At 42.8% G+C, this 25306-nt stretch overlaps 1 long non-coding RNA gene across 1 annotated transcript; it reads left to right on the forward strand.

Moving 5' to 3' along the window:
* Nucleotides 1–209: 209 nt before the first annotated feature.
* On the forward strand, nt 210–7859 carry LOC114598630 (uncharacterized). The gene is made up of 3 exons (XR_003707097.2): nt 210–375; nt 5714–5818; nt 7211–7859. It is a non-coding gene; the product is annotated as an uncharacterized LOC114598630 (long non-coding RNA).
* Nucleotides 7860–25306: the final 17447 nt, after the last annotated feature.

The following is a 25306-nucleotide window of genomic DNA, read 5'->3' on the forward strand; positions in this document are numbered from 1 at the left end:
AAAATAATAAATGGAATTACAAACTTTGTACACACACACACACACTCCCTCTCCCAAAACTTGCCATATTGCTTTGAGGTTCTGACTGCTGTGAGATTCCTGCATTCCAGGGGTTGGACTAGATGACCCCAGGATCCCTTTTCCAACTCCTATTATTCTCTTGGCCAAAGGGGAGAAAGGGGCGGTTCCCAATTAGAATTGTCCCTCCCTCTTCCACTCCTTCTATGCAGGTGGCATCCAATGAGAAGAGAGATGACTTGTTCTAATTCGGCTGCTGGGAGAGAGAAAAGTCCCCATTGGTCAACCTGGGACGGGCAGAGCAAGGGATGGGCTTTGCATGCGGGACAGTTAGACAAATGAGGGAAAGGAAAGCAGGTAAGCGGTTGGGGGGCTTAAGTGGGGGGAAGGGGAAGAAAATGAAGAGGAAAAGGTGGGAATGGATGCAAGGGGGTCCAGAAAAGAGAGGGAAAGGGTTCAGAAGAGAGGGCCAGGCGGGTAGTTTGCCTTCCCTGAAATGTTTTTTTAAAAATTATTATTATTATTATTATTTTCATTCAGTCATATATTCATCCATTTATTCCCCGCCCCTCTGGCTGGGTTTCCCATGCAACTTTATTCTTCTTATCATAAGTTAAACTTGTTAAGTCGCTTTTATCTTGCAATCCGGAGTGACTCGCAAAATCGGGTTGGGGGAGAGAAAAAGGAGGGTATGGCTGCATGTGGGGGCCAGAAAAGAGGGAGAGGGTTTAGAAGAGAATGGGCTAATAACAATAAATAAAATTAATAAATAATAAATAAATAAAAATAAATAATATAGTAAATAAATAAATAATAAATTAAATAATAAATTAAAAACAAAATAAATTTTATTTATTTATACCCTGTCCCTCTGGCTGGATTTCCCATGCAACTTTATTCTTCTTACCGTTTGTTAAACTTGTTAAGTCACTTTTTAATCTTGCAATCCGGAATTGGACTTGCAAAACGGGTGCAAAACCTCTTGCCTGACACGGGGTTGAGCTAGATGACCCCCGGGTTCCCTTTCCCACGACTCTGCAATCCCACGACACCCTATGGAAAGGAAAAATCCCTGGTTTTTCTGCTTGGTTGCATGCAATTACGTAACTCCGAACGGTCAATTTAATCTTGTGAGCCGCCCCGTGATTTCAGGATGAAGGGCGGTATATATAAATCCAAGAAACAAAAAATGATGGCGAACAATTGTTTTGCCCCATAAACCGGCCAAAGTTTATGCAGTGGTTTTGCGGTGTTGCGCTTGCCAAACCACCGCAGTTTGCCCTCCAAGTTAAATTGTTATTTATTAAATTTGTACACCGCCTTTCAAACCTAAGATCACAAGGCGAATCTCAACATAAACAAAAAACAGAAACAGGAAATGCATTGAAGGACAACAAACCAATCATTTCACCCCATACCCTCTTCTCCCATTTGGTTGCCTTTTTAAATTTAAAAAATAAAATGGCAGTTGCATCTCCCTCCCCGGAAGCCATTTTGGGACAGAACAACACAAAATGGATGCAATGAAGATATTGTCCCTGCCAGCCCAAAATCCCCAGTAGTGACAATGGTCACCATGCCGGGTGGATGAAAATCAATTATTTAAATCAGATTTATTTATTTATTGGTATTTAAATCGGATTTTTAAAACAAAATGCTTTTGGAGGAAAAATCCTTCTAAAGATAGTTTTCTATTTAAGTTACATTATAGTCCAAAGGCTATAATGAAAAGAAGGGTTAGTTTTTTAAATTTTTCATGGGTGCTAAAACTTAGTCTAAGGGCTTGTTTTTTTAAAAAAAAAAATCGTTTAACCACATCAGTTAACAAATGTGGATACATATGCTGTGATGTTATTGTTTTAGTTAAATAAATTGTTCTCAAGAAAATGATTATTTTTCCCCTTCCGATAAAGTGCAGCAGAAAAGTTGTCCAAATATAAACAGTTGACTTCTTAAACCTCACGATAATTTCATAATTATGTCTATGTATTTCTAATAGTAAAACCAAATCAGTATTTTTTAAAAATATAACTGTAAAAACTACTCTGAAAGTTTATTATTCCAATAATGAAACGTTCATCTGGTTGTAAATATTAAGATTATACCAGCAAGAACGAGTCTTTCTGTAAAAGAATGATTTAAATCAAGTCTTACTTACTAGTGATTTAAATTGAACCCCACAATTATTATTAGGTTTTTTGGGGGGGGGGGTCTCTATGCACTTGCCATATGAGTGTTATGTACTGAGTTGAATTTGTTCATTCATTCGTTCAGCCTTTATGGGCATAATTTAAGACAAAAAAAATTGCAAAAGGGACGGAAAACAAGCAAACCATCCATAAAACATTCACAATCCAGACATATTAAACACATAAAATATAAAAGAATTTGTCAGCAGAATAGGGAGGACACTCCAGAGAGGAGGCCGTTTTAAAAAGGGAGTCACAGGAAAATTTATTAGATTTATATAACACCCTTCATCCTAAAATCTCAGGGCGGTTCACAGGATAGAAACAGAAAGACTCATTCTTGCTGGTATAATATTAATATTTACAACCAGATGAAGGTTTCATTCCCCAGAGTGGGTGGGGTATAAATAATAATAATAATAGTTATTATTATTATTATTTTGGAATAATAAATTTTCAGAATAGTTTTTACAGTTATATCAAAAAATTACTGATTTGGTTATACTATTAGAAATACAAAGACAGGTTTTTATGAAATTATTGTTTATATTTGCACAACTTTTCTGCTGTACTTCATTGGAAGGAGAATAATAATCATTTCCTTGAGAACAATTTATTTAACTAAAGCAATAACGTCATAGCATATATATCCATGTTTGTTAACTGGTGTGGTTAAACTTAAGAAACAGACTGAGTTTTAGCACCCATGGAAAACTTAAAACAAATCCTTATTTCCTGATGAATACTTTGGACTATAATGCAAGTTAAATAGAAAACTATCTTTAGAACAATTTTTCCTCCAAAAGCGTTTTATTTTAAAAACCTGATTTAAATTTTTAAAAATCCGTTGTGTTGGGGTTTTTTTTAAAATAAATAAATAGCACACATTGATTTTTATCCATCCTGATGGTAAACTTTACATTGTGGAGAACACTTTCTTCTCCCTGATTCCTAGTTTTCTGTGTACAGGGATATTATTGATAATAATTAATGGGGGAAGGGAAATAAGTCATGTTGACCCAAACCTGGCACAGCCCAGACACAGATTTTGCTGTAAAGTACTTTGCAGAGTTGTGCAGAGGGTTGTTTGACCCATTTAAATAGTTCTCTTTTTCCCTCCTAGAAAAAACAAACAAACAGCACACACTTTGTTTTAAAGTTTAAAAATAACATGATTTTTAGTTGCCGTACTTGGCCCTGGTCTGACTGAATGCACAAGAGAGGCATGTAATATTTACATTACTGAAACATATTTACATGAAGTATCTGAGAACGACTAATATTTACAGGCTGGCTCTGAGGTAGCAACACTTGCTGCTCTCACAGTTAAAACTTGCTTCGAATGTAAAAGACTGTAAACCAAGAAAACCTTTAATAGAAATGATTATTATTACTTTAAAAAAAACACACACACACACCTCACACAACAGTTGAAAGTAAGAGAGTCTGCAGCCTGAAAAAAAGGAGACAACGCATGTACTTTTGTAAACCAAGATAATCTTTAATAAAAAAAATACTGTTATTATTATTATTATTATTACTTAACTTTTTTGAAAAAAAAAACAACCTCACAACAGTTGAATGTGCAAGAGTGCAGCCTGGGAAAAAAAGAGACAACACGTGTACTTTTACACGGGAAGACACCCGAGGACACCAAAACCTGCAACACGTGTACTTTTGTAAACCAAGAAAATCTTTAATAAAAAATACTGTTGTTATTTAAAAAAAACAAAAAAAAACCCTCACACAACAGTTGAATGTAAATGAATCTACAGCCTGAAAAAAGAGACAACGCGTGTACTTTTGTAAACTAAGAAAATCTTTAATAAAAAAAATACTTATTGTTTTAAAAAACCTCACACAACAGTTCAGAACAACTAACGAAAAAGACCTGACTCAGTTTATATCCCCCCCCAACATTCTAGGCTACAGCATTAACCCTTTCCGTAGTATTTGGATTGCACCATTGCCACAGATTGGGCAGTGAAGCGCATTGATTGAATTCTCTTAGGGCATATCTAGCAAATACTTTAGAAAATATTCTGAGCTTCCCAAAGAGTCTCTTGGCGACTTTGCCTTCCTGGTCTCTCTACTTTCCCCATAATTTTAATCCGTCCGTCTCCGTCCCGTGGATGCAAAGCAATCCGTTTTATCCCGATGCGCTTCGTCGGCTGTCGCACCCATTGATTTGCGGGAAATTTGGCCGCGACCTTGACTTTCTGCGTAACGCAAGACAGCAACCTGATGTTGCGACAATTATTGGCAAGGCTTTTAAGACAAGAAATGTGCTTGGCTCCCATTACCACCCCCCTGTGATATCACTTAACAGAACCCACCAGTGGCATTTAAATTACGAGCTATGTGTTAAGGTTAAATAAGCGGATGGGCAAGCGATTGTTTTAAAATGAAAGGTGCTGATTTTCGGGAGACGAGCCATCTGTGAAACATTCAGGTGGGAAATACTTCTTTGTGGCTTACTGACCTTGTAGCACTCAGCAAGTGAAAGAAGGAAACTTGCTTAATATAGAAAAGGTGCAGGACAGAAGCAATTGTCCTAATGCACATCTGTTATAGGAGGAAATTAGCAGCTGGCCAGAGGTTAGTCAACCAAGTGCATTCAAAGGACTGTCAACCAAGCAGCAGTGTCAGGTGGGAGATTTTAGTCAATGAAAGGTTGAGCCAACTATAGAGCACCCAAGGGTGGAAACGAAGTTCTGTAAATTAGTCTTGTCTCTCAAAAGTGGCAATCAAAAGCTAGACTTCAACTCCCTTCCTTAAAAATGTTTCAGGACTGAAGCAAATCCCCGTTTGATGTATCTTTTATCATTTCTATGATTTATTTATATATTGGATTATTCCGAGAAGGACTGAAAGGATTTGATCTCTCCTGTTGGCAGGAAAATGAATTAATAAATTATAGCCCACTTAACTGGAAATCATTTGTCTCCTGTCCAATTTCCAACGGAATTAGCCTCCCTGCTTTGACTACTCAAAGTTTTTCTCTCGTGTGTGTGTGTGTCACGTTACTGGTGTTCTGGAAGAACTTTCCTTTTTACTGACCAAAAGGAACCTAGCCAATTAGATAGCTTCTGTGTGCTAGATTTTTTTAATGCAAATTTAATTAAGTTTTAAAATGTTTAAACTTAATTGATCACCAAGTGATCAGTGTCACACCCTATTGGCCCTATTGATGTTTTGAGTTTTTAATAGTGTAATCTAATGTAAGCCTCATTGGGCTTACTTCCAGGTAGGTTTGTATAAAAGTTGGTATGTCACCAGCATACCTCCATTTGACTTAAAATGAATTACTACAAGGCAATATTTAATGGCTGTGGTTGGGCAAAGCATCCTTATCAGGATAGCTTATGTGGTGTCCGCCAGATGCTACAGTTTCCATCGTCTTGGCCAATTATGGCTGGAGCTAATGGGAATTTTTAGTCCCAATAAAAACTGGAGAAAGACACCACACCTACCTCTGAAAGCTATTATGTATTTTATTGTATTAGACACTGCTGAAATCCACTGGCTGAAACATGATGATATGTCCTCCATTGTGACAACTCCTACTGCTGGTTTTGCCGCCAGGAAAATGTGGTAAGAGCAACTTTCAGGTGAGCAAAGGGAGAGGGGACGGGTTATTGTGCAACAGGAAATTGTTGGATTATTTAGAATGTGCACGTACATCATTATATTTAGCTTATACATTAGGAAAGAGTTGAACAGTTTTGAGTGCTCCAACATTTTTTATTTTAGATTACAGATTTTACAGTAAATAATTACAGTTTTTAATACCTGTAGCTCTGTGTTCTGTCCCTGTCTAGTCTTCAATGGAAATGAGGTAGCCAATCTTTGTAAGTTAGCCAATTAGAGGAAATCTTGAGACAGGAAAGTTTGACACCCATGCCAGGAATGAGGTGTATGCTTAATTCAATTGGCCTTGAATTATGAGTAGACTTACTTCTGAGTAGACACGTTTGGAATTGAATCCTGCGTTAGTAAGACTCTTCGGTGCAACTGAACTGGGCCTCTTGATGGGCCACTAAATACTTTATTTACCATATTTTTCGCCCTATAGGATGCACCTAGTTTTTTTGGGGGGGATAAAGAACCAAAATTATCCCCCACCCCCCAGGCACAGGGCTGGCGCGGGGGAAGCCCGAGCTTCCCCCGACCCCAGCCCCCAGAACAGCCTGCTATCCGCAAGCCTAGGGAGCCGCGACGGTCTCCCCAGGCTTGTGGACAGCTGTGCGAGGCCCGCGCGCTCTTCAGTGCGCCCGAGGCTTCGGAATGCAGGCAGCTCTGCACAACCCTCCGGCGCCAAGCCGCGCCGGCCTCTGGAGGGTCGCGCAGAGCTGCGCGGACCCCAGGAGGGCAGGCAGCTCTGCGCCTTCGCGCCGGGCTCCGGAGGGTTGCGCAGAGCTTCCTGAAGCCTGTATTCGCCCCATAGGACGCACACACATTTCCCCTTCATTTTTGTAACAGGAAAATCTTTAATAAAAAACTTTTTTAAAAAGAAAAGACTATTCAAAAAACAAACACCATGTGAAGCAGCAGGGAGCACTTCAGAGTGAAATCACACAGTCAACACAATACTTAACAGCCTGTTTTATTTGTATCTAGACTTCAGCAGAGGGGAGCCAATTCTGCTTCCATGAATGCATGATGGCCCCAGACATTGCTAACTTCACACCCCCATGTGTTTGTAACGATTTAGAACCCTAGGGGACCATTCCTCCCCAATCAGGGATGGAACTAATCTGTTATTTCGAAATAATCTATTTTTCAAAAGATTGCTCTCAAGGCCGGTTTAAATACATGAAGCGAAACGGCTTCCCTTGAAGGCTCTCTTGACAGGACGCCTTCAGTCGGTCCAGCTCCTTGCTGCCCTCTCCACAAGATGCTCATGGTAGGAATTTCAGTTGTCATCTGTCCCAAATTCAGTGAAGCGATATAGTTTGTGAAGACAACCCAGTCCAATTTATCTTCTCCCCATTCTGTCCTAGGTTTAAAATCTCTTTTTTTGACCTGTTGTCGCAACCCTAAAGTCCATCCCCTCATCTACCGGGAGGAAGAGGCACAGATCCGGGTGCCTCCAGAACAAAGGGACGGATGGTATCTGCTCTGTTTCATCACGTGACAAATGACATGACCGATGAAAAATTGTTGCGGTGACAGAGAATCGGGGTCTTTGGGAAAGAAGCAGGCAGGTCGCTGATTCAAGAAGACTTGAGTAACGTCCCTTTTGAAGAAGAAAAATCATCTTGTCTCCTTCTCTGATTCATTTAGCCGCTTGATTCTGCCATTAATTTCTCAGTCAAGAAGCCTAACCAGCAAAGGCATCGTGTATCTCGAAGGATGATGAAAGGTGTCATTACTGCCTTCCTTGATGCTACTGAAGTGAAAATGTAGCGCCGAGTCAGTTTGGTGCTGTAGTTAGAGCAGGGCCCACCAATTTAGTGTACATGTATTTGCAGAGACTTTCCACTGAAATTAGGCTTGAAACAAGTGTTTCTGGGTAGCAAATAGAATAGGTTGTGCTGTGTGGACATCCTTGCTTTGTGATGTAGTGCCCACATCTATAAAAAACAAAACTATTTTAACCACTAGTTTGTGACATTTTGGTTGATCCTAATAAAGTTATTTATAAACTTACTCTGGCTTTTGGGTTTTTCCCCCCTCTAATGGATCAGTCAAAGTAACTACAATTATTGAACTCATTCCACAGTTAAAAATAGTTGCATGCCCTTCGTTATATGAAGGCATGCTGACGTGCAGCCAAAACCTATGCATGTCCATTCAAAGGGTAGGTCCTCTTGCAATCAGTGCTGCTGATCTCAAAGCAAATATCTGCAGGATGATAGCTGTGCTTTTAAGGAACAACCGCAAAGAGGAAGAAAGTTCTTTTACATCTTTTACTATCATTTCTCAGTCACAACACTTCAGGCACCTACAAAATCCCATAAGACTTTAGTTTTAGTTACTATTTTAAATTGGGAAAATGAGGGTGTGAGGTACTTTGGTACCTCCTCTGATCTTTACCTGCCTTGACCTATGCATCTCAAAGAAAATAAACTCAGCAGTGTAAAATGCTCTCCCCATTTAATTAATGTAGTACTTTGCAATTAATAGCTTGCCACTCCAGGATTGCTGCTGCTGATAGCGCTAGGAAAGCAGGCATCCCTCATCCTCCAGGCTTCGACTTGATACAATCCCCTCCTGGTATTTTATAATAAAATGTAAACAAAAGCCACACCTTGATCAACAGCAGTAGATAGCCTAAACGAATGCAGCTTCATGTTTTAAACTCCCTTAAGCCACCATTATTTCTGCTCATTTCCAGATTTGGGCAAGTCATTCCCAACTCAGCCTAACCTGCCTCACATGGCTATGGAAACGAGGTATAAAAAGACTGCAAAAGGGGAACTTACTGTTTGTATGGTAGGCATCAAATTTTGGTCCCTTTAACCTAGAGAAATGCATATTTTAAAAAAAATAAAATAAAATGCTATTCTTTCTGTGGCCCCTTCACCCTGCAAATTAGTACAGCTCCAAGGCTTCAGCCAGTCTTAATTTGGCCTGAGTTCTGCAAGATTTAAATAATTCCACTTGTATTCAATTGAGTATTTTTGCCCCAGTTGCTCACTTAAACAAGCATACCCCTGCTTACATGGACCACTGGTCTGCCCCAACAACAAAACCACTGAAACAACTTGGAAAACACTTAGAAGGGTATGCATTTTGTGTCTTGGCTTTCCTTTCAGGTGGCAAGTGACTTTTTATTTTTAATGAAGGCTCTAGAGTTCAGGCTCCCTATCTTAAACAAGAACAGAACTGTTAACAGGAAATTCTGGACTCCAACCAAATACAATTAAACCAGGCCCCACAAATACCCCAGAGATGCATTTCAAATAAAAGGACACATTCTACTCGTGTAAAAGCACACTGATTCCCAGAACGTCTGTGGGCCGGATTTAGAAGGCTATTGGGCCGGATCTGGCCCCCGGGCCTTAGTTTGCCTACCCATGGACTAAACCATATAAGAAGTCATGACACCCTAATCAGCACAGTAATGATTATACTTGGGGCTACATCTGAAGACAGTTTGGAACTGTCAACTGGTGCAGGATGAGTGGCCAGAGTGCTCACAGGTAAGAGTTTCAGAATATTATCCTTCACATCTGCAGTACATGGACCGTTGCTTTGCCTTGGTAATGGACTGGGTGAGGTGGACTTGTGGCAAGGTAAAAAGATTCTGGGAGTTAATCTATAATGAACTTAAAAAGCTATTTAAGTATACTTTTCCTAAAAGACCAGAGGCATTTTTGCTAGGTCTGGTGGGAAAAGAAATTAAAAGACCAGAACTTGTTCATGTACGCCACAGCCACCGCAAGAACTTTACTGGCCCAAAGATGGAAAACATAAGATTTACCAACCATCCAGGAGTGGCAGGTGAAGATGATAGATTTTGCAGAACTTGCCAAATTGACAGGAAGGATCCGGGACCAAGAGGACCAGAGATACAGTAACAATTGGAATAAATTTATTGAATATATGAAGGAGAACAACAAAAATATTAAGAGACTAGCAGGACTGGAATAACACCGCCAATGTAAAACAGTAGAGTTATGACAATAATATACGCAAAAAGTATGTGATGTATATACCAGCAGTTGGGAGGGAGGGAAGTCAGGACTCGGCAGAGTCAAAGGGATTATAATGTGACAACACAGTATATGTAGGGCTGCCTCTGAAGATGGTTTGGAAACCTGAGCTGGTGCAGAATTTGGCCAGGCTATTCACTGGGCTAAGATGGTTTGAGCACGTTTCACCAGTCTTGGCCCAACTGCATTGGCTCAGTTCAAAGAGCTGGTATTGTCCTATAAAGCTTTAAACAGCCTCGTATGAACCGATCAGGGCCCTGCAATCATCATCTGGGTTCCTTCTTTATGTGCCACTTCCTTGATAGGTCAAGTGCGCAGCAACATGAGAAAGAGCCTTTTCTGTGGTGGCTCCCTCCCCTGGCGCCTTCATTACATATCATTAGTGCCAAGTTATAACGTTTCTCTATAACCAGCCCTTTGGCTGATGAAACAATCGATGGCCTTTTAAATAGGTTTGTTGGAAGGAGGGGGTTACTGATTTGTTATTGGGGTTTTTTTTAGTTATGTATTTTGTGTTCTCATTTTGTTTTTTTTATGTTGTGCACCAGCCTGCAGTCTTCGGATGAAGGGTGGTATGCAAATTTAATAAATAGTAAAATTTATTAAATACTATGTTTAGTAGACTCCTGAGCATGCTGGGGTGCTAATCCCAGTGAAAAAAAGACAGTCACGGACCCAAGAAATGACACAGAACGAAAGAAATTACCGTGAAAATCCCTGAAACGAGAAGCAATCGACTATAGAATAACAAAAATCAAAAAATAAACTAGAATTAAACAAAGACTTAACGAGATGCCGGTTAAGTGATATCAAACAAGCTCAAGAGCAGGGCTGAAAATGCTACAAGTTTACAAAGAAGGTATGAAAACCTCAATGACAAGTTTTAAACATAGCCCTATTTAAGATAATCCAGCAGTAGTGACAAGAAATTGAGGTTTTAAAGTTTCAAACAAACTCAAAAAAGGGCAGAAACTCAAAAAAGTTTTAAACAAAACCCTATTTAAGAGAACCAAGCAGTAGTAATAAGAAATTGAGATTTGAAGTTTCAAACAAACTCAAAAACAGGGCAGAGACTCAAACAAGTTTTAAGCATAGCCCTATTAAGAAATTGAGGTAGTTTGTAAAGAATAACAAGAATATTTAAATAGAGTTATAAGAGATTACAAAAAGGAACTCTAGTCAATATAAGAGTTGAGACCTGACGGAATTAAGGGACCAAATCTAAAAATCCAATACATTTCCCTCTTTAGTAATTTCTTTCTTAAAATATCAGTATTTCTCTCAGGAGTTTGATGTTTATAAATGATAAACCATCTGAAATCTGTTGCCCTGTTTTTGAGTTTGTTTGAAACTTCCAATCTCAATTTCTTATTACTACTGCTTGGTTCTCTTAAATAGGGTTTTGTTTAAAACTTTTCTGAGTTTCTGCCCTGTTTTTTGAGTTTGTTCGAAACTTTAAAACCTCAATTTCTTATCACTACTGCTGGATTATCTTAAATAGGGCTATGTTTAAAACTTGTCATTGAGGTTTTCATACCTTGTTTGTAAACTCAAGGAAGCATTTTCAGCCTTGCTCTCGGGGTGCTAATCCCAGACTGTTTGTAGTTGTACAATTCAGATCTATTTAGGAATGCTCAGCAATTTCAGCCAGGTATTTGAAACGAATTCTCTTTAATAAAACCCACACAATCCAAGAATAAGTCTGGGTATATATGCAGAGTTTGCCATCAATTCCACTTAAAGTAGAAGCGTATCCCATACAGTAAAATATACATGGCTGTATAAGCAATTTCTTTGCTAGCAATTGAGATCTAATCAGTATATTTGAAAAGAAAATTATGGTTCTCATTTGGGGAAAAGCCATGTAAGCTTGATGGGGCTCGTAGAGAAATTTAGCTCCCTGCTGGGGAAGCTTGTAAAAACGTATAGATGCTTGGAAAAGGTTTTGTTTTCATTTTCTACATGTTGTGTTTAATGTATCTAAATCGTGATGTATTCTGCAGTGATGTGGAATCATGAGGCTGCTGTACCTGCCTAACAACAGTAGACTTTACATTCGGGCTTACAAGCTATAACCTTTCCCCGGGGGAGATTAAATCAATTATCATATATAAAGGTAGGATTTCTGATGTGCACAGTTTGGAGATTTTTTCTCTCTTCAAGTTATGGGCAATAAACCAGAGGAATGATTTATGCAGTGCAAGAGAATCATGTCTGTACTCTCAGTATGCCTAGAGAGACCTCTGCAAAAAAAAATTCTGCAGACTATTCCTGGGCACTCCAGTGTCTCAAAGCAGCATCTAGCTCACTTGTGATATAATAATAATAATAATAATAATAATAATAATAATAATAATAATAATAATAATTATTATTATTATTATTATTATTATTATTATTATTATTATTATTATTATTTATATCCCGCCCTCCCCAGCTGAAGCTGGGCTCAGGGCGGCTAACAACAATAAAATAATAAATTCTAAAATGATTTCATTATAAAATCAATTCAAATCAGATTAATGGCAACCATTGGGCTAGAGTTCTGTGAGGATTGCCAAAGGAGGGAGTCAGGCTGTGCCTTGGCCAAAGGCCTGGTGGAACAACTCTGTCTTGCAGGCCCTGTGGAAAGATGTCAAGTCCCACAGGGCCCTAATCTCTTGTGACAGAGCATTCCACCAGATTGGAGCCACAGCTGAAAAAGCCCTGGCTCTGGTTGAGGTCAGCCTAACCTCTCTGTAGCCTGGGACCTCCAATATGTTTTTGTTTGAAGACCGTAAGGTCCTCTGTGGAACATACCAGGAGAGGCGGTCCCGTAGGTACATCTCTGTGTTACATCGAAGATCACTGAGCCAGGCCCAGTCCAAGGCTTCCCCCCCAGTGAAGGACAATGTACCCCCTCAATCTATGATCAATCCCGTATTATTGACTCTGCAGCAATCAGTTCTCTCCTGGCTTCTGAGACTGTGTTTTGGGAAAGTTTGTTTCACTTGGGAGGAGAGGGGTGCTTCTGAGAGTGAAAACGGCAAGAAGGTTTCATCATTTTCTGCTCACTGCCACTCCTTCTGCCCTGATGGCTGCTTTGGCAGTAAATAACAAATGGATTGACATTTCTGGCACCTCTCAGGTGGGCACCATTATCATTACAGTGGTAACTCAGGTTACATATGGTTCAGGTTACAGACTCCGCTAACCCAGAAATAGTACCTCGGGTTAAGAACTTTGCTTCAGGATGAGAACAGAAATCACATGGTGGCGGCGCGGCAGCAGCGGGAGGCCCCATTAGCTAAAGTGGTGCTTCAGGTTAAGAACAATTTCAGGTTAAGAACGGGCCTCTGAAACGAATTAAGTACTTAACCCGAGGTACCACTGTATAAGAGAACAAAGGGAGGCATTCATGGTGAGTTCTGGCACCCCTTTTTCTAAACAAGTAGCACTGGCAATGTCTGAACCATGGGTGGTGTGTTTCATTTTGCCAGAACACCTGGGCAACTCTTGCTTAGGTTGTGTGGCATTAGTGTGAAGTGGCAGTGGTGGCAGGTTCTGGTGAGATCTCGCTGGAAATCGCCATGTATGCTAGTGCCACATCTCTCCCCAGTGGCAGAGGTGGTGAGGTAGGCAGGGTGCCACCAAGGGTACCACCTCAGAGACTTCCACACCCAGAATGGCAGCTTCACCCTGCCACATGGGTGGGCTGGCCCTGGTCTGAACTTTCAGTGGATTTGCAAACTAATAATGAGTAGCTGAGACTGGTTCTGCGATCAGTTGCTGGCCCAGGACCTTCTCTAGAACAAAGTGTGCACCTGCATTCAAAATAGGACTTGTCATTTGAAGGAGAGATGTCAAAGCCACACTGTACTTTTAAAAACACGTGGTTTTCCCCAAAGAATAATGGAAACTAGTTTTTCTTTTTGAGGAGGCTGGGAATTGTGACTTTGTTTAGGGATAAGCTACACTTCCAAGGATTCTTAAGGTTGGGGAAAGCTTTAAATGTATGGTGGATATAACAAGATTAATTTGTGTGGGGGGTTTTTATCCCCTACCATCAGCTGCGGGCACGGGTGGCACCATGGGTTAAATCACAGAGCCTAGGACTTGCGGATCAGAAGGTTGGCTGTTCGAATCCCCACGGCGGGATGAGCTCCCGTTGCTCAGTCCCTGCTCCTGCCAACCTAGCAGTTCGAAAGCACTTCAAAGTTCAAGTAGATAAATAGGTACCGCTCTGGCGGGAAGGTAAATGGCGTTTCCGTGTGCTGCTCTGGTTCGCCAGAAGCGGCTTAGTCATGCTGGCCACATGATCCGGAAGCTGTACGCCAGCTCCCTTGGCCAATAAAGAGAGATGAGCGCCGCAACCCCAGAGTCGGCCACGACTGGACCTAATGGTCAGGGGTTCCTTTACCTTTACCATCAGCTCCATATCTTCCTGGAAATTCCCAACTTGTGAAGAAGATCACCATAGTGGGCAAAGTTGACAATGTCAAGGCGGATGAAAATTGCCATTGAATTCTTTCCTAAAACAAAATTTAAAACAAGCAAACAAACATTTATTTGATTTTTCAAATTAAAGTTTACAGAGATCTATCAAACATAAATAATAAAAACAAGATTCCAGGGAATTTCTTGGACTTCCATCCTCCCCTTTGTGGGTCCTATTATTAATCATTTCCTCCCGCATCCTTTATGATGACCCAAATCTTTTACATCTCCACTGTGCCCAGAATTCCCCCTTAAACGACAAGTGATATTCCAGTCCTACTAACGATTTTAACTGTTTACAATGGTCTTTAAGATAAGTTACAAATTTTCCCCATCCTTTATTAAAATTTTGGACTTCCTGATTTCTCAGGTTTTAGCCGTTTCATCAACTTCATCTGCCATTCTTCTCTGGTAGGAACTTTATCTTCTTTCCATCTCTGAGCCTCTTTCCTAAAAAACAAATTTCTGATACAAATTGAGAGGGGCTAACTTAGAGAGAAACCCACAAGGACGAAGAGGTGTTTACCGGGTCTCCTGGGAGATTTTTCAGATTCTGCACATCTTGACCGTAGGAACAGATGTAGTGCTGTAACATTCCTGCCAAATATTATTTCCAGATCTTTGGAGGAAACAGCTCGTTGATACAGGAGAAGAAGATCAGCAGCCAAGCAAGTTTCAGCTGACAACAATGTTATCCAAGATCTGGAATGCAACGTGAAAATTCTATTCTCCACTTTTGCTTAAAACAACGTGCTAAAGCAACGTGAAGCCATTTTGTAGGTGCATGTTAATTAGTCGAATTGTGTGTCTGTATTATAAGTGTGTACCAACACATGAGTAATAAAAGCACTAAAAAGCCCACGTTCTACTTCTTCTGTCTAAAATCTTTATTCTTTGTGGTAGTTTCCTTGGCAGACTGCGTGCTGTTCAGTGTCTAGAACTTGCACATTATTGTGTGAAAAATGCAGAGAGAGAAATCTGTGCAAAGAGAACGGATTCATTTTTAAAAGAATTGCTATAGCAGGAACTCGACATATTCATGAATATTCCACATGCATGCCTATATTACGCTCCTACAAACTGTTGCTTAATCTGAGCATTCCTTCCGATCCGATCCTCCCCTGAAAATGAAATGAGGTTTTCAAAGTAAGCAACCCAGATAAACTTAAAACAAAAATCTCAATTCTTTTTAATCAGGCCTGCCACCCGAATAATAAAATAAATGAAAGTAAACGAGTGTACAGAAAGAAAGATACTTCCAGTACTTCATTTATTTTCTTGGCCCTCTAAATCGTGCCACCGTGAGGGTGTTTCCCGCCCCCTTTATTTATTACAAATTATTTATAAATCATCTTTCAGGATACAGCTCCTTCCAAGGCAGCTAACATCAATGTACATAAAAAATAAGCAGTATCAACATATAGCACAAACTTTCTCTCTGCAGGGCTCAGTTGAGATGGGTGAAAATTATTGAGGCCCACCCATCTCAAAATATTGGCCAGGGGTAAAACCAGACACAAAATGGTGGAAGAGGCTGGCATAAGCAGTTGGGAATTGCTGCCATATTTTTCTACCGATGGAAATCGCAAAATTCTTTACAACAGTGTTTTGCCTTGTGGCAAAGAGTTCCAAAGAGGGACGCGGGTGGCACTGTGGGTTAAACCACAGAGCCTAGAACTTGCCGATCAGAAGGTTGACGGTTCAAATCCCTGCAGCGGGGTGAGCTCCCGTTGCTCAGTCCTTGCTCCTGCCCACCTAACAGTTTGAAAGCACGTCAAAGTGCAAGTAGATAAATAGGTACCGCTCCGGCGGGAAGGTAAACGGCGTTTCCATGCGCTGCTCTGGTTCGCCAGAAGCGGCTTAGTCATGCTGGCCACATGACTCGGAAGCTGTATGCCGGCTCCCTCGGCCAATAAAGCGAGATGAGCGCCGCAACCCCAGAGTCGGTCACGACTGGACCTAATGGTCAGGGGTCCCTTTACCTTTACCTAAAGAGTTCCATAGTGCATTTCCTCTCAAGTTACGTACATACATTTTCTCTGGAGCTATTGTGGCACCGCCTCCCCACTTTAAGCAGAATTTGCTGATCCGGAGGCTCAGGTGGAGCTTTCGTCATTTATATTTTCCCCTTCCCACATATAAGCTAAACAAGCTATAGCTTAGGGCCCCATTCTCTTGGGGGCCCCAAAAAAATTAAAAGGAAGAAACCCTGGATGTACATTTCCAAAATATAAGATAAAAAACAAATAAAATAAAACCTAAATACAGCAACAGTGTTTTGCGTTGTGTAGGCTCCTATGATGTAAGTAATGAAGTAAGCCTGCTAGCTTGCTCCCTCTCCCTAAAATATCACTGGTTTGCTCATTTCTACATATAGGGTGCCTACATTCTGCATGGACTGGTTGCATGGTCACGTGCAAATGGCTTTAGATACCAATTAGGTCCATAAATTACCATATAGCATATATTCAACACAGAAAAAAACAGCAGCAGTTTGTTGTTGACAAAGGACAGCTGGACATATAAAGGGCCCCATTACCTTCAGTAGTTTAGGGCCTCATCAAACCTAAATCTGGCCCTGTCCCTGCTCTCTTTTCACATTCGACCTGCTACTTATTCCTTCTCCATACCCTGCCTGAACTGCCACGCTTTTTCACTCCTCCACAGAGCACTGCAGTTCAAGGAGTTGCTGGTGTTGTCATTGGTTCAACCAAAAGGCTATCACATGGCTAGGGCATGAGGCAAGCAAGTGAAGAGGCACTGGGCAGGCTGTGCCACTGAGGAGTCACAGGACCATAGAATTGTTGGGTTGAGAGGGACCACAAGTAACATCTAGTCCAGGGGTCTGCAACCCGCGGCTCCGGAGCTGCATGTGGCTCTTTTACATCTTTGCCGCGGCTCCGGGGTGGAGGAGCATTGTGCGCCCCAACACTCCTCACTGTGGCGGGCGCTGTACTGGCTGTGACGTCGCATGGGGGCGGTGCGTGCGTTAGTCACGCACCGTCCCGATGTCACCTTCCCGCCCGCTGTCAGATCGCGGCTCCGGAGATATATGTTGCAATGGTTTTGCGGCTCCCAGTTGTTGTTTTTTCTTCGGAGACGGGTCCAAGTGGCTCTTTTTGTCTTAAAGGTTGCAGACCCCTGATCTAGTCCAACACCTTCAATGCAGGAATCTTTTGCCCAAGATGGAGTTGAACCCACGACCTTGAGGTTAAGAGTCTCATGCTCTACCAACTGAGCTCTCCTCAGATTGAAAGCTGGTGGTAGATCAGGGGTCGGCAACGTGTGGCCCATGGGCCGGATGTGGCCCACAAAGACCGTTTTACCGGCCCATGAGCCACCCACAAACCGAGCCGCCTGCTTGGCAAGTCCCTCGCACACTGTGCTAAAGCAGCGTGGTGTGGCGCAGGGACTCGGCGAGTGGCAGCGGAAATGGTGTCTGCGCATGCGTAGATACCAGAAATCGCGTCTGCGCATGTCCAGATGCCAAAAATCGCTTCTGTGCAGGTGCAATTTTCGGCTTCTGGGCATGCACAGAAGCAATTTTTGGTGTCTGGACATGCGCAGACACAATTTCCAGAATCGCGCTGCGCTAGTCCGGCCCATGCATGATCTCTGTGGGAGTGATCCAGCCCATGGCCGGTAAAACTTGCCAACCCCTGTGGTAGATGATCATGTGGGCAGAGGAGACAGTCCAGCTGAAACAGGAGCAGGTTCCTGGTGTCTTATTTAACATTCCTGGAATCCTACCTAATCCCTCCCAAGGGGAGCTAAGACTAGCAGGTCAGCATACTCTATGGTTTTAACCCCTTCATGCATTAATTAGACATAAGGCAGGTTACCCCACATTAAGTACCCATCAGTTTACTTCCCTACTTCCTTTCCAGCATACATTGAAAGTTATGCTGGGACTGGACTCATCCTGTATAGAAATATGTACATTGCATAGGTTTTAATATTTCTGTGTCAATAATTTCCATTGAATCCCCCCCCCCTAGAACCCCTGTATCCATGCTGCACAGTAAATATTCAGGGGAGGGGGTTAATATTTTCTAAAACGATTTACAGAGCAGGAATACAATATCCACAGATGGAAGGACCACAAGGGTCATCTAGTCCAACCCTGTTCAACGCAAGAATCTTTTGCCCTATATGCAACTCAAACCTTTGACCCTGAGGTTGAGTCTCACGCTCGACCGATTGAGCTATCCCAGCAGACATGCATAATATCCATCTGTTTACAGTGAGAGGATCTCCCATTATCCAAAAACACCATCTATGGTTCATGCATTTCATCACAAATCCTCCAGCAATATTTTATCTAAAGAAAATAGAGCCATCTCAGGGGAGTGGGTCTGGGGAATCAGAAAAACAAAATAATCCTACTACCTCACGGGGGAATATTGCAAGAGAAGCAAATAAATATTCAAAATATAAGATAGAACTTGTGATGGAAAATATTTTCTCCTGTACTAGACAGTAAAATATCATGCACAAGTATAGCAAGTTTAGAGGTTTTATTACATATCATTTGCTAAAAAGTTTTAGGAGGGTTCCTTCTGATATATTAAGCATTGTATTTTATCAACTCCTGAAACTTGAATTGCTTTGGAAGTCATAAAGAAAAGAAGCAGATTGCTCTGATTCCTGCTTGGTAACAGTAAGGGCCATACCCAGGAGTTGCAAATATAAAACTCTCATTATCTCTTTCCTTGTTATCCACAATGCCTTTCTGCCCAAATTCACCGATGGCTGCTTCTTAAGTTACACGTAGTGGTGGTAAAATGAGTCTTCGCTCCATGAAGTGAAAATTACATATTCACAGGTATATATAAGTGTCCTGACTAAAGCAACAGGTTTCTGAATGGTGATTATTAATCTTGCAAAAGCAAGACAAAGAAGGCAAGAAACTGGTAAAAGATGTTGTGACACTAAATAATAATAATAATAAAAATGCTGGGGGACGGCTTGCTGTAGTCCTATCTCTTGAGTAAACAGGTCAACACAGTAACAAGCCAGTTTGCACTTTTGTAGAAAGCAAAGATAAACAGCCCCAGTTAACACTTAGATGGTGAACAATCATAAGCAACAGTCACAACTTTGAACAGGGAACAAACCTGTGAGACTAAATATAAAAATATATGTTGCTCATACACTTTTGTGGCTCAATAGCTCAAATCTCCTATGTTGCTTTGTGAAGATGCTGTTCCAAAACCTGTGCTCCGGTTTCTCAAAAGACTTTATTCCACTGTGAAAGTCTTCTATTTTTCTCCCTCACTCTCGCAGTACTTAAAAATTTATTTTGAGCTTCTTCAGAACTTTGGTGAGCTCAGGGTTGAGCTCTATCATCGCAAGGTGGTTGCAGGTAGTGTGTGTGTTTCCCCCCTTTCTACTGAACATTTCTCTACCACTGCAGCCTCCCTGGCTGCCTAAGCTTCTTGATCTGGAAAACCCCATAAGGCAAATTATTTGATGTCATCTTCCCTTGAGTCTAGGAAACCAGGAGGCTGGCAAAAGAATGGCCCATTTTGCTTGCTGATTTTGTTTTTAAGGGAAGTACTTTCCTTTACTAAAAACAATCAAAGAAAAAAACCCACACTGAGTTCTTGTGATGGCCTGGGACTCGGGCTCGGACTCGGAACCAGAGGAATCTCAGTCCGCACCGGATTCTTTGCCTCAGGTGGCATCTGAAACAGGTCTGGGATCTGATTCTGAAGCGCTCCAGTCTGCACAGGTTCCCCTGCAACAAGCACCAGCTGGGCCAAGTCAGGGACCTGAGCCTGCCCCGGCTCCAGATGCCGGGATTACCTCGTTGCCTTCAGCTGGGCAATCACTTACAGCTGCTCCACTACTGGTTGGGTCAGGAGAGGCTGAGGTGGCCTCTGAGTCTAGTAACCCACCGACATCTCCTGAGCTGCAGAGATGAAGGTCTGAGAGGAGGAGAGACCTGAGTACTCGCAGGAGGAGTGCTCACCTTCGGGCGATACAGGGAGGTGAGTCACTGGGGATCAGGACCGGCCATTACCCGGACAAAGATAAAAGGCTGTTGGACCCTGCCCCAGGTTGTGGGAGCAACATTGTTCTTTGCCAGAACCTGCCTGAGATCCTGTGCCTGACCTTGCTTGGTTTCCTGCCTCGTGTCCTGCCTTGGCCCTGCTGCATCAATTCCTCATGGAACCCTTGGATTCGGGACTGGACCTGGACCGCGTTACTCAGGTTACCCCCGGGCTCAGCACAGTTCTATTAAAAAATAAAACCTCACTTGAAAAATAACAATGAACAGTTGTCAGGTGCAGATCACACAGCTTTCTTACCTTCCTGTGTTTAAGAGGAAAGTCCAGCTGAAGATGTCATGAGATTTCAGGAAAGGTGAGCACCCAGGAAGGCTGCACAATGCAGATTTGTGCAATAAAAAAGGATACTTGCAAACACCCTTCAGTTACCACCTTAGAAGGAAAGAATGTTCATGAAAACATCTGTGCCCTACCCTTAAAAACTCCACACACGCACAAATTCCCTTCCCTTTGATAATTTTTGAATGCAATTTCTTTTTTCATTGACTGATGAGCTATGGTCCAAAAATGTGGGAGAAATTTTTGGCACAGCGCTACTCTGGAGTGACCTGGAAATATTCACAGAAATACTTGTAGATGTTTCACCCATCCCCATGTATGAGTGGAAAGAAAGAGAGTCTAGCAATGAAAATTGAAAGAATATGCACAGCACTTTGTATCATTGCCACGCCAACTTTGTTCTTGTCAGAAGTGAGTTCCCGCCAAATTAGGGAAGGGACTGTGGGGTGCCTCCAAATGGAGATATATTTTAGAGCAGGTGCTACAGAAAGAATGAAGAGAAGGGATTGATGTCTCGTGGCAATCAATATTGATAGCTTGGCAGTGAGAGATACAGGAGGAGGCCTTCCTGTCTGGGATGCTGCAGAGAAGATGGATGGATGACGCTTCCTGCAGAGAGAAGCTTTATCATTGCAAGGATTCCTGTTGTGAGGCACAAGGGAAGTTACATGACAAGGCATTGTTTGACTGCGGGGGAAGTAATCCCACTCAAATGACGAAGGAAGGAATACTTCAGTGGCTCCCACTATTGTAGGACAATGCTTGGAAAGTTCTTTTGGGGGGCAGTTGTATTCACATGCTGGTAAGAATGAAGAATGAGAACGAAGCGTTGAGCCTACCTCAGGTCTAGGCCAAGGGTCAAACACAGGCGTGTGCTTCACAGTGTGGTGTAGTGGTTAAGAGCGGTGGACTCGTAATCTGGTGAACAGGGTTCGATTCCCTGCTCCTCCACATGCAGCTGCTGGGTGACCTTGGGCTAGTCACACTTCTCTCTGAATTCTCTCAGCCCCACTCACCTCACAGAGTGTTTGTTGTGGGGGAGGAAGTGAAAGGAGAATGTTAGACGCTTTGAGACTTCTTCGGGTAGTGTTAAAGCGGGATATCAAATCCAAACTCCTCCTCCTCCGCCTCTTCCTCCTCTTTCTTTTTCTTCTACAGAGCTTGTACGTGAGAAAAGTACAATCATGAACTCACTCATGCTCTTGAAGCTTGCTGATAAGGCAGGACTTGAAGGGTGTGCTGAAATGAAGAGCTCAGCCTCTAAGTTGCAGAATGGTAATCATATCCTTAGGCGGGATTGCGGGGCAGCGATCCTGCAGGTTCACCAGGGCGTGCTTCTAGACTTACTATGCCTAACCCTACCTCACAGGGTTGTTGTGGGGATTAAATGAGGAAGGGGAGAACCATATACACCGCCTTGAGCTCCTTGGAGGAAAAGGGGAGTTATAAATGCAAAGCAACCAACAAAATAGAAAATTCCATTCATACGTTCCAATTGCATTTGGCCAGGAGGCCATTCTCATTGCAGCAAAGAAAGGACTGGATGCGGTTCAGCCAGTAGGTAGAAAACCTGTGAAGCAGAAAAAAGCAAAATAATAATAATAATAATAATAATAATAATAATAATAATAATTTATTATTAATACTCCACCCATCTGGCTGGGTTTCCCCAACCACTCTGGGCGGCTTCCAACAAAATATTAAAATACAATAGTCTATTAAACATTAAAAGCTTCCCTAAACAGGGCTGCCTTCAGATGTCTTCTAAAAGTCTGGTAGTTGTTTTTCTCTTTGACAGCTGGTGGGAGGGCGTTCCACAGGGCTGGTGCCACTACCAAGAAGGCCCTCTGTCTGGTTCCCTGTAACCTCACTTCTCGCAGCGAGGGAACTGCCAGAAGGCCCTCAGCACTGGACCTCAGTGTCCAGGCAGAACGATGGGGGTGGAGACGCTCCTTCAGGTATACTGGGTTGAGGCTGTTTAGGGCTTCAAAGGTCAGCACCAACACTTTGAATTGTGCTCGGAAATGTACTGGGAGCCAATGGAGGTCTTTCAAGACTGGTATTATGTGGTCTCGAAGGCCACTCCTAGTCACCAGTCTAGTTGCCACATTCTGGATTAGTTGTAGTTTAGGGTCACCTTCAAAGGTAGCCCCACATAGAGTGCATTGCAGTAGTCCAAGTGAGAGATAACTAGAGCATGCACCACTCTGGCAAGACAGTCTGCGTGGAGTAGGGTCTCAGCCTGCATACCAGATGGAGCTGGTAGACAGCTGCCCTGGTCACAGAATTGCCCTGTGCCTCCATGGACAGCTGTGAGTCCAAAATGACTCCCAGGCTGCGCACCTGGTCCTTCAGGGGCACAGTTGCCCCATTCAGGACCAGGGAGTCCTCCACACCTGCCCGCCTCCTGTCCCCCCAAAACAGTACTTCTGTCTTGTCAGGATTCAACCTCAATCTGTTAGCCATCCATCCTCCAACCGGAGGCCAAGTCCCCCCCCCCCCCCATACAGAATGAGGCTGGAGCTCCTGCAGGAAATAAATACCACGACGAACAAGTCCTAAAGTCTTTATGGAAAACCCTGAGCTTTGGAAGAACGACAAGATTTGTGGTGCTACAGAGACTTTGGTCTCATTTGTGTTTAGCGGCGTTTACAACCCAAATCTATCTCGTTACCAACAGAGCTGCAAATTCCAAGGCGGATGTAAATTATGGCATTTGCTGCCAGTCACCTGCAAAGAGGTAAGGGAGCTGGCTCAGAAGGGAAAGGGGGAGGAGGGCGGGGGAGCTGCTCTCCCAACAGTTACTCAGAGAGAAAGGATCGCCCTCTGGGGGATCGTAAAAATGGTCCCGTTGACAGCGGCGCTGAAAAGGTGGGTGCAAAATAAGCAGGGCCGTTAACAGCAGCTGTCACCGTGATTAATGCTGATGAGCAGTAATGAATGTGGATGCTTTCAAGCAAGGCTCCTGGCTTCAAACTCAGTGACCAAACATTCATAGCAGGGGGAAAGAGAAAGAATGGGAGATTATCTTATTAGAAATAGTGTGCATTGAAGGTCATAAAAGCTCTTTTTGGGGGGCGGGGAGAGCAGGGATCCAGCAGTCAAAACCACCACCCAAACACCCCACCATGGGCTTTTATGAAAAACAGATTTGTTTATTTTTTGGAAAATGGCCATGCCTTGTTGTTAAAGGTTTTGGGATTAATCCCAGACATCTTGCTAAAATTCCTTCTGCAGTAAATTCAAAATTCAGCAGCCAGGATTTTATCAGGAAGTGTGCCCGCAACCAAATCTCACTAGTTAGGGGAGATCTACACCAGTTAGTGGTTTGTTAATGTTGATGACAATACATAATTTATTTTATTTTTAGAGTCATTTTAGAGTTTACTTCACCTGCTTTGGAGTTTCTGGTACAATTCCTGCTCCCTGTGTGTTACAGAGGACGGATAAGTACTCCCCATTCATTCCTTGATATCAGGGCCTGGTTGGATGAGGAGGAGAGCTGGAAGCCCCCAGCCCAAGAGCCCCCCAAGGAGGGCTCTGAAGATGACACCTTAGGGCCCGGACCCTGGTGGTGGGACACTGAGGAGCAGTCAGCAGAAGGAACAAGCTAGGAACTTATAGAAGCAGGAGACTTGAGTGATCAAGGGAGGTCAGGAGGGTCTTCCAGGACAGGGTTAGAGGTTGAGAGTCACAGTGTGAGTGCAGGCAGCCCCAGTCCTGCTTACGTTTCTCACTCGAGGAGAGTCCTGCACGTTGCTGAGCAAGGCCCAGAAAAAGGCCCAGAGGCTCACCCACTCAACGTAGGCTTTGTCTGCTTGGGAGGGATCCAGAGTGAAAGCTAGAAGAGGAGGGTGGAGCTAGTGGTCAGTTTCAGCAATGGCCTTCTGTACGTGTGCCAGCCCTGTGGATGACCTGGCTTGTTGACAGCTCCTTGACACTTATTGAACTTATTGCATTGCAGGCATGGATGAGCCTAAAGTGCACACTCTTTCAGGGACACCTTGTAATTTTTTGGTGTAGACTATGGCAGACGAGATGGGACGCAGGTGGCGCTGTGGTCTAAACCACTGAGCCTAGGGCTTGCTGATCGGAAGGTCAGCAGTTTGAATCACCACGACGGGGTGAGCTCCCATTGCTCAGTCCCAGCTCCTGCCAACCTAGCAGTTTGAAAGCACGTCTAAGTGCAAGTAGATAAATAGGTACCGCTCCAGCGGGACGGTAAACAGCATTTCCGTGCGCTGCTCTGGTTCGCCAGAAGCGGCTTAGTCATGCTGGCCACATGACCCAGAAGCTGTACGCCGGCTCCCTTGGCCAGTAAAGCGAGATGAGCACTGCAACCCCAGAGTCGTTCACGACTGGACTTAACTGTCAGGGGTCCTTTACCTTTACCTTTTTATGGCAGACGAGGGAGAGCTGCCCACGTCCTTGGTTGAGTGAAATCAGCCAAGAAGGCTTGCATCGTGTTCAACTTGGTTCGTAACATGACCTGCATAGGCTAATGAGTCAACAAGGGTAGAGTTGGGAAGGATGCTAAGTGTTGCTAGCTGACTCAGTTGAAAAATCTAGTACCATTTCAGAAATAATCCCATCTGTGAGTGCACAAAAT

The sequence above is a fragment of the Podarcis muralis genome, chromosome 5, assembly GCF_964188315.1.
Source record: "Podarcis muralis chromosome 5, rPodMur119.hap1.1, whole genome shotgun sequence".
Classification (NCBI taxonomy): Eukaryota; Metazoa; Chordata; class Lepidosauria; order Squamata; family Lacertidae; genus Podarcis; species Podarcis muralis.